Genomic DNA, 9,628 nt, shown 5'->3' with positions numbered 1-9,628 from the left:
TTTTCTTAATGAAATATTTTACATGTAAGATATACTTACTTGCATCAGACCGTCAGTTGGTGTGTTTGTGATGCAATATTTTGGGATGTCTTCCCATCGTCAGGCATGCATTTAACTTTCAACCGTGCATAGTTTATTATAGATAAAGCAGGCTTGCAAAAATTGGAAACTAATTTATCTGTTTCAGATGCATAATTTATTAATATCGGATGTATGTTGTTATTTGATATTCAGTTTTTTTATCTGCCACATTTTGCATTGTTCTGCCTTCTATAAACTTAAATTTCTTCTTATATACGCATTAAACAATGCTTCAAGCAAACTATTTAATCGGTTTTATATATATATATATATATATATATATATATATATATATATATATACATACATGTAATATGAAGGAATCAAGATAAAGTGCTGAATTAAGTAAATAAGAGCTTACAATAAGTATACATTATATATTTCAATAGTATACTTTTGTTGAATTATTGAGCATTATATACCTCAGGTTTCATAGATCAGACACAACCATGTAGCTGATGAATGAGTCAAAGGCGTTTTGACTGCATAATTCAGCTTTTCAATTGCACTTGATCCATGAAACTCGAGCTATGGAACCTCCAATCATTTAATAAATGTAATATATTGAAATAAATACACACACATGTAACAATGTAAATTTTCTCATTAATTTACTTGAATGCATCATTTTTTGGCGAAAATAAAGAAAATATTTGAAGTTGCTCAAATATATATATATATATATATATATAATTATTTTATTACTATAATAATTAAATACCTCCAGACACTAGTGTTTCATCCTTTCGGGAATCTTCAGTGCAGGGTGTCAAGATTAACACCAGTTGAACGATTCGAACTCGGCAACACGAGCCATCTCTGACCCGATTAGCAAAGACCGTATCCATTCGGCTACCATTAACTGCATGAAATAACGTTGAATTTAAACATTTTAATTTTAAATGTTCTTTACGTCAGTCAGACAGTGATCTAATCATTATACGATGATCTATGCATAAGAACTAAATTGACCGATTTTAATTCAACTGAAAGTGCTCAGCGATAAGAAACGAGTTTCTTAAAGGGGCTGTCATAATTATTTCATTACAATAATAATTAAATACCTACAGACACTAGTGTTTCATCCTTTCGGGAATCTTCAGTGCAGGGTGTCACAATTAACATCAGTCGAACCATTCGAACTCGGCAACACGAGCCATCTCTGGCCCAATTAGCAAAAACCGTATCCATATACATATATATATATATATATATATATTGCAATCATGACAGGAAGATGTGTTTTGATGTTCATGATTAAATGTGGGAAATGAAAAATAAATGTTAATGGGAGAGGCCAGCTAACCGGTTTCGCCCTCATTTTTCATAAGCTGGATTGAGGGATTTCCTTTTTTTTTATTAATAAAATCGAGTGAAATGGGAGACGATACATTTAAAATAAAATGGGAGACGATACGTTAAGTATATATGATAAATTTTCCAAATATGTTTCAAAAACATTTTTATTTATACAATTGTTTTTGCCCATTTTTCAAAACAGTCATTTTCTCTTGATAACAATCTCAAGACTTTTCTCCAAAAGTTTCATTAGCGAATTCTTTTCACATCAAATTAAACTATAAAAAAAAATTAAAAAATAAAACAGAACCGTTAATATCAAAATTGCTCTGATCATTTTACTCACTTTTCTTGTGCAAACCAATAAAAAAGTATTCAGTAATATTCTTATATAGTTTTTGTCTTATGAAGGTACTCAAATAAATTATCTTATTTTTTCTTTTATACGAAGGAGAACATTTTTATTAAGATAAATAGACAAGTAAAAAATTTATTTAGAGCAAAATACTATATCTGGTATCCGGTACATTTTTTGTTTTTGTTTTTAAAAAAGGTGGTTATTGGTCAACACTGCTAGGAAGATAAAATACTGTTTTGCTTTTAAATCCTTGAAATAAACAGATGATCACTACAATAATATTAAGACTAATGCAGGGGATTAATTAACTTACAAGCAAAAGAGTTTTCCAATGAAAGATTCGGAGTTTAAAGATTTTTTTATATAGTTTTAAAGATTATATATATTTTTTTCTTTCTCTCTTCCACATTGTTTGGGAAACAACTGAGCAGATCTGGCTGTAATTTTGTATCGACCTTTGTTATGATAAGGTGCAGCAAACTAAATATTATGGTGTGTTCGATGCACAGTAAGGGATTAATAATAATTAGTCACCACAATACCACATTTACTCTAGAAGTTTACTTGTAAACTACTAGACAGATTTTGTATGGACTTTTGTTATAAGGTGCAACGAACTAAGTATTATGGTATCTGTTCAATACACAGTTAAGTATTAATAGAGATTAGTATTTACTGCAAATTTAACCATATTCAATCATCACATTAGCATAAAATACTGGTTCTAAGTCATCAAGATATAACTTGTCAATTTTTAATAGCTAAAAAGTGTATATAACTTATATGACAAAAAAAACTTTTTTTTAATAAACTTACGGAAATTTGCCCTCTTCATTCACTAACGTTTATATAATGTTAATGTATATTAGTGTTGGGAAGATTAATTGGAACCAGAATCGAAAAAAATTGAAACTTTTGAAGGTATCGGACTCGGTATCAGAAAAATGTGGGCCTATTTTCCAATGTCAAAATCGATTCTTTTAATTGGCTTTTTATTTGATTTTGTTTAAAACAAAACCTTTGGTACTTGTACAGTTTAATCGAGAAAAAAAATGAAAATATTGAAAAATGTTTATATTGCACGTATCCGTTATAGAACGAATTTCTCCGAAAAAAAATTTCACTTAATTTCATCAAGTAGTTACTTTTTTTTACAGCGAAAAAACAATTTGTTATGATACCAAACAAAAGGTTTGATTTTTAGGAAGAAAAGCTAGTAGTAAAGATGGGGAGGGAGTGTCGGTGCTTTAACTGGAGTTATCTCCCCGTGGCGTGTTCAACAAATTCCATAATGGCTGACTTCAACGCGCTCTCATAAGAGCATGTTTTTCTGCTGTAAAAAAAAAAAAAAAAAAAACCCTACTCGATCAAGTTAAATGAAATTTTTTTCAGGGATCTCCAGTCCAAAACGGATAGGTACACTATAACCTTTTTTCGATATTTTCATTTTTTAATGTCTTGATTAAACTGCACAGTTATCAAGTCTTCTACTGCTAATAGTAATGATAAAATAATGAAAATCTATTGATTTTTAAACTACCAATAAAAATAAATTGATAGATCATTTCTCACAGGTGTATTTTTACGTTTGAGATAATATTCACACATTTAACGTGTGTTCTTATAATAATCAGGAAAAATAACAACTTCATAGTTCGATATTTAGAGATGTATAAAGAATCGGAATCCGTAACTTTATCGGAATCAGAAATTTTATATAGAATCGATAATTGTATTGGAATTGCGAAATATATATATATATATGAGAGAGAGATAGTGGTCCTTATATATTAGTCATTTTTATGAAAAAAAAACCCCCAAAAAAAACAAACAAGCATTTGTGAATAAAACTGCTGACAAAAAAAAGAAAAAAGACAATAAAAGAAAATATGCGAAATTATTTTTGTATCATTCAATATTTTTTTCATATTGAAAAATGAAAAAATAAACAAAAACTGAAAATAAAAAAGATGTTTTATATATTGATAAATAAAATCATCTTGAAAAACTAGAAACAGAGTTGTTGTTGTTTTTTATTCAAATATAAAAAGTTGCTGAATTATTTTTTGTATTAGTGTGTTTTAATTTAAAATTTTCATGGAAGAGCTGAACTCTTTGAAAATGTGTACCTGCATATGTATGTATGTGGGAACGCACACATGCATATTTTCGTTGATGTGTTAATTAATCATTGCGATAAATTGTTTGCTTTAACTATTTGACAAAGTTGTCTCCCTTTAATGGTTAAATTTAAATATCATCCATGTTAACAAGATCACAGAAAATAAAACTTAGAAAAAAATGAGAATTATTTATGAATGCATTAAAAATAAAATAAATAATATTGAGTACCAACATAAAAATGGATTTAAAATAAATGAAATTAATTTCCAATTTCTGCAAAATGGCTAACTTTTATAATAGCTATAATTTGAAAGTCACACTCGTGTTTAATGAAGGGAGTATTTCCTGAAATATTACAATATAGATCCTCCATCTGACCATGCTGATGGACATAATAACTCAATGCATGTAAAATAAAAAAGGAAGAGTAGAAAGTGGACTTTGAGTTTACTTTTATTTTGTCCTTTAGTTTTCACATTCCATGAGCAACGCTTCTGACAAAGAGGGGAGAATTAGTGTTTTCAAGGTCTGAATCTATTCCATCTAACATTTATCGTTAGCACGTTTTTGACAAAGTAGTACTTTATTTTAGCTCCTCATATCACATGGCTTCATGCCTTGTCTGGAGCGATTACCATTAAATAAAAAGTGAATATGCATAGCTTATTCCTTATTTATATTTTAAATTTGCTTCAGTTTGTGTCTATCCGTTACACTTCTGCATTATACTGCATTTTATAAATTTAAAATTTCCTTTACATACACAATGTTTCAATCAAACTACATTAACCTCTTAAAATTACAATATTTTTATAGATTATCAAGTTTAGCAACATGAGATAATTTAAAATTAATCTCAATAAGTGTTTCTAAGATTAGGAATGTATTGCCTTGCAATACAGACTTATGCCAGAAAGTAATTTTAAAAAATCCTTTAAAAAACTGAGGTGGACAAACACATTTCCTTTATTAATAGCTTGTCTATGACAAAAAAAGACAGTAAATAGGACCTGTTAAACATCAGATAAACATACAGAATATATTGTTCTCATACAACAGAAGGTAAAAAAAAAAAAAGGCAGGCGTAAGTACAAAGCAAGACCCACAGTTTCCCATAGTGTCCTTTCTGCAAAAACCTGTCTTCTGGAGAGCAAATGAGAACGAAATCAGGTCTTAATATTAAACCATGCAATGTGTAAGACTTCCAAACAAAATCATCTGTTCAGGAACATCCCCCCACCAAGGGGAATAATTCTGGAAATTAAGAGGAGAGATAACTCTGACCTGAAACCTGTTTCTTCCAAAGGGAGATAACTTTAGTTTTAACACCTGGAAGCATACAGTTCGCTCAACTGCAAGCTCATACACACCTCCAATTCCGATAATCATAATCTAAATTGAATACACATGAATACATAATACAAGTCTAGCAAAACTGATCATTGAAATTTTACATCTAATATATAAAACTTACTATGTCTGTGTGTTTGTCTCTCTCCATTATTTCAAAGTGCATCTCCAAGGTCGTAGAGTGGTGTGAAGTGGGTCAAAGGACTGTGCCTTTTGTAGACCATTGTTTCCTGGTAAAAATGGCTGCACAAATATATATTTATAAGTTAAAGTCGGTTTATTGTTAACTATCTGATGATAGCTGAAATCGTACGTTTATTTTTTATTTTTTTAAATTCTGCATTGTACTGGTTTTCTAAAATGACAGATTTTAATTCAAATTTTTGCAAAATATTTTTATACTTCAATTAAACACTTAAAGTTTTAATAATAATAATTACAGAAGACTTCTTTTTTTAATAAAATAACAAAAGTTGTTTTGGAATAAATCCTCATTTAAAAAATTTAGAAACAAAAAAATACACCAGATTTTTTTTTTTTTTTTTTTTTTTTACAAGGGAGTCACCACTTATTAAGGGCCAAAGACCACTCAAGGATAAGGGTTAATGAAAGCCAGATGGTAGTGTAGTAATTGTAATGGTGTAAGTTGGAAAGAATTTGATTATGTAAGGGGACTGTTCAACAAGAACTTGTTTACATCGGACTTGAAGGCTACAATATTATAGTCGATTGGGAAGCAGGTCAGTGGAACAGTGTTCTACAGGCGGTCAGTTCTGGGAAAGAAATCTGTTTAGATTTAGGCATAGTGGGGGAAATTATTGATAATGGTTGTAGCTAATCGACTGTTTTCTGTGAAAGTCCGGCAAGGGAAAACCATAGATTGGAGTTCAGATGAGCACTTGCCATGAAAATAACGATAGGGCAGAGACAGGATTGCAACATCTCTTCTGTGGGAAAGAAATTGCAGGGAAGAGAAAAGGAAATAAAAAAGAAATGAAAAGAAAACAAAAACAAATTGTAAGTAAATACATTATTCACTCCTGGGCAACACCAAGTATGTTTTGCTAGTTAAAACAAATGAAGAAACACATGCTGAAAACAGGCAAGTGGAGTCTGTGGCCAAAATGCTCAACTCTGACAGCAATTAATTTACTTTGATTCCTGCGTTATCATCAGGATTGTAGAGTCTGAATCAAGAGTAGTTAGTGAATCAAGAGTAGTTAGGCTTTGAAAGGAGTCTGAATCGAATGCTTAAGAATGCTAGTAATCAATTTTTTTTTAATCAATCTCAATATTGGAAGACTTTAAAATAAAGAATCGGAATCATAGTTGAATATTTTCAGATTCTAGGAGTCGGAGTTAGAATTTGGGAAATATATTTCTAATTAATTAAAATTAATTTTCGTTAATACTGAATATTTCGTCAAAATAAGTTAGATCAAATTAGGAAAAGAATTACATTTTGAACATTAACTTTTGGTGGACTACGTTTGGAAGATCAAATTAGAAAAAGATAAACATTACACTTTGATGATCAACTAATGGAAGGATTACATTTTGAAGATCAAGTTATGGCAAGACTACATTTTGAAGATCAAGTTATGAACGGATTACATTTTCAGAGTTAAAAAAAAAGTAAAAAAAAAAAAAACGACTTGATTTGGGAATCTTAAGTAGGACGACCCTTGGTGTGAATATGGTATTATGGTGACTGAGAACTCTAGCTAGAATTAGCTTAATCAACAAAGGTACAAGGATGATCATAGATCCCTTCTCCCCATTTCTTTATTGGCCTTGTGCCTCATTTTGTTTTATAAACATTTTGTTCTCAATAAAATATATACATCAATACAAGAATTAGATTTTGAAGATCAAATTACATGAGAACTATATTTTGAAGATCAAATTCCATTATTTGATCACCAAAGTGTAAAGTGAAGACCAATATAATAAATATGTCCTGAGGGATTTTTTTCTCGGCACCAAAATCAACAGAGACTATGCCATTCTTGAAATGGTTTTTCCCTTGTTTATTGCGGCATATTGCTGGTCCTATGCAGTTCTAGGAGGTCCACTCTCCAACGCTTTGCCTTCTTTCTTTGAGAAGGAATTAGTTTATTGAGAATCATCTGAGGTAGTCCTACCGGAGAATGCTGAAGGGGCTGCCCAAGCATTTTTTGCAGACCAGAGTGTTCCTCCTCTGGGATACTGGCTTTTCAAACCCCACTTCCCCTTCATGGGAAGAAGATAAGTAATCACCTTTCAACTAGAGCTATGGCAACATTCTTTTCATTGTTTTGACTCTTGAGTATATATCCGACACAGTTATCAACCGAGAAGCACATCACTCTATATAAAAGCGTGTAAGATATCAATGGATATACACTCGAGAGTCAAAACAATGAAAAGAATATGCTGTTTTTATAGCCCTAGTAATCACCTTTCAACTACACAAACTTGATTAAAAGATAAAAAAGTAAAGACAAAATAGGTTTTAACTTTTGAAAATATCTTTTATTTAACAAAGTAAATCTTTTTTTTTTTTTTAGAAAATTTATTAAATTTAAAACCAACACAAAAGTTAAATAAAAAAAAACCAAAACACCAAATTGTTTTCAAAATGTCATTCTTAATATTTTTTAGTAGCATTGTTAATTTTTTGTTTGTGTAAAAATGCAAAAGAAATGAGAAATTAATCAAAACAAAAAAAAAATACAGTCAACAGTAAAGAAGGAGGAGTTAGATATAACAAAGACTCTGATTGGCTGAGAAAATTCACATGTTAAAAGAAATAGAGAAGATTGTTTTGAAATAGTCAGCAGTTAAGTTAACACAGTAAGTAGCTATAGTGGCTTACAGATGCCTGTCTGTGAAACCCTGCCAATAGAGGCACCTTGATAAGGAGACAATAATTAGAAGCTCCAAAGAATCTATGACGTGACTTATCTACTCGACCAGTGACCATAACTTACAGAGGTGAATAAACTAATATAAACATTTAGTGTTACCTATGTTCATTCATTCATTTATTCCAGTTACAAAGAGGGAAAGCAAGATTAAACAACAGAAAATCATCAGGAAAAAATATCCAAAGCTATTCTAATTTGGTGCTGTGACCAGAATAACATGCAACAAGGGAAAGTTGAAACAGTTAATCAACAGAATAATTGAATTTATCAAAACCTTTTTGAGTTTACTGCTTTTATAAAAAAAAAAATATCGTACTTATGCAGTATAAGGACCATGCTATTGTGCGAATCGTCTGGATGGTTTTTGGAAAACGCCAGAAAGTGCTGAAACACTGAATGTCTTAACCTTAATACAAAAACAAAAAAAAAGAAAACCATAAAGACAACATTTTTTTTTGCTATTATTGGTTTATTATAAAATGTATAAACATTTATATTGATTTGAATAAAATAATCATTAAAAAATCAAATAAATTTTTTAAAACATTTTGCTTGCTATCAATTGTTTACTATTTAAAAAAATAAATATTTATTCATGAAACTTACCTTACAATGAATGCTTTATTCTTTATTTGAATTTTATAAGTTTTATAAAAATTGTCCAATAATTATCCAAAAATATCTTTATTTTTCAATCAACTTTTTATTAAAATTGTTATCATTTTTCAAATTAATTTTCCATTGAAATTATTTTCACGTTTCGATTAATTTTTCATTGAATTAACTTTGTACTGAGAGAAAATAATACATTTTTCATTGACAAAGTTGGTCAAAATTTGTGCAAAAAAAAAAATAAATAAATAAAAATCATGAAACTTTCGTTCAGCACTTTATGCCATTTTCCATAAACTGCCTGGATGATTCAAATGATAGCACGGTTCTTATACGGCATAATTACCAAAAATATATCTAATATATAAACTTATTTCCAAAGTCAGACCTAAATAGCAATCTGTTTGACACATCGATAATGGATTCAGACTAACTTATTTTTTTTTTGTTTCTTCTTGGATCTAACTGATATTTCAGTTAGGCTAAATGCCTTTAATCGTTGGTGTAGAAGGGAGTTTTTCAATATAGCCCTTCTTCACCAAAGATTATGGTCATTTGACTTGACTGAAATATTGGGGAGCTTTAGAAATGTGTTGTTATTATTTCTACTTGTCTGTTTACATACTTATTCACTATACCATGTACTAAACATTCTCTATAAAGGTTGACTGGAAAGTAACTCTTTATATTTGAAATTTATTACTGAAATAAAATTCTTACAAGAAATAAAGGGGGAGGAGCGAGAGTTTTGAGGCTACTCCTCTATTTTTTCCTCTGGTCCTCACATTCTGTAAAATAAAATTTTTTTTTACTATGGGGAAAAAATGCTGGGTCAGCTGTTGCTTTGCATTGATGTTATGTGGAGATTTTAAATCCTCTCATAGTATTCATCAGC

Source organism: Euprymna scolopes, chromosome 10, assembly GCF_053919585.1.
Source record: "Euprymna scolopes isolate OS-2025 chromosome 10, ASM5391958v1, whole genome shotgun sequence".
In the NCBI taxonomy this organism is placed as follows: Eukaryota; Metazoa; Mollusca; class Cephalopoda; order Sepiida; family Sepiolidae; genus Euprymna; species Euprymna scolopes.
Note: the sequence above shows the minus strand (reverse complement) of the source record.